The sequence below is a fragment of the Arachis ipaensis genome, chromosome B6, assembly GCF_059453495.1.
Source record: "Arachis ipaensis isolate K30076 ecotype BB chromosome B6, ASM5945349v1, whole genome shotgun sequence".
Classification (NCBI taxonomy): domain Eukaryota; kingdom Viridiplantae; phylum Streptophyta; class Magnoliopsida; order Fabales; family Fabaceae; genus Arachis; species Arachis ipaensis.
This window is the reverse complement of record NC_142441.1, coordinates 102,126,583-102,127,953: the sequence shown is the minus strand read 5'-3', so window position 1 is coordinate 102,127,953 and position 1,371 is coordinate 102,126,583.

Sequence of the window (1,371 nt, the reverse complement as noted above, 5' to 3'; positions counted from 1 at the left end):
GGGCAAAGCTACATCAATGATTCTCTCAGATTAGCAAACTTTGTCCCAAGTGTTTGTCAATGGCCGAAACTTTTTTGCATACTCTAATGATGTGTCTATAAATCCAAGAGGTGTGGAACAAATCTCTGATAGCAAGTATAATACCCAAAAAGTCGTATCTAGAGGAATGGCAATGATGGAAGTAGTTAATAGACAATCTCAAAAGAAAAACAGATTTCAAAGAGAAAATGTCACAAATGGCATACCTACTAGTATGGCTAGCTAGAAATTGATGATTTTTTACAGTAGAAACGTTGAGCTTGGAGAAATTCTATCCCGAACACTATTGTTTGCAGAAAAATTTGCAAGACATGGAAGACATTGCAATAATCCTCCTTTTGAACAAAGGAGAGGAACTTTGGGCACTGAAATGCTCTATCTACTACTATTATGCATTTTAGCACTACAATATTTTGGGTCTATGGTCACGGTTTTTTTGGTCACGGTAAAAAACTGTGATCATAGACCCTCTATAGTCACGGTTTTTTAGCGTGACAAAAAAAAGTTATGGTCACAGTTTTTTTGAAAAGGGTGACCATAGAGTATCTATGGTCACGGTTTTTTAAAAAATGGTGGCCTAAAAGGGTCTATGGTCACGGTTTTGAGGGGTGACCTAAAGGGGTCTATGGTCACGGTTTTTCAAAAAAGGGTAACCTAAAAGGGTTTATAGTCACGGTTTTGGAGGGTGATCTAAAGGGGTCCATGGTCACGGTTTTGCGGGGTGGCCTAAAAGGGTCTATGGTAACAGTTTTGGGGGTGACCTAAAAGGGTCTATGGTCACGATTTTTCAAAAAAGGGTGACCTAAAAGGGTCTATGATTACGGTTTTGGGGGTGACCTAAAGGTGTCTATGGTTACGGTTTTTTACTGTGACCAAAAAGGGTCTATGGTCACGGTTTTTTGGAAGGGTGACCTAAAATGGTCTATGGTCACGGTTTTGGGGGTGACCTAAAGGGGTCTATGGTCACAGTTTTGGGGGTGATCTATTATTGTGACAAAAAAGGGTCTATGGTCACGGCTTTTCAAAAGGGTGACCTAAAAGGGTCTATGGTCACGGTTTTGGGGGTGACCTAAAGGGGGTCTATGGTCACGATTTTGGGGGGTGACCTAAAAAGGTTTATAGTCACGGTTTTGGAGGGTGACCTAAAGGTGTCTATGGTCATGGTTTTGGGGAGTGACCTAAAAGGATTTATGGTCACGGATTTTTGAAAGGGTGACCTAAAAGGGTCTATGGTCATGGTTTTGAGGGGTGATCTAAAATGGCCTATAATAACGGTTTTGAGAGTTAATCTAAAAGGATTTATAGTCACAATTTTAATCATTTGAATTTAAA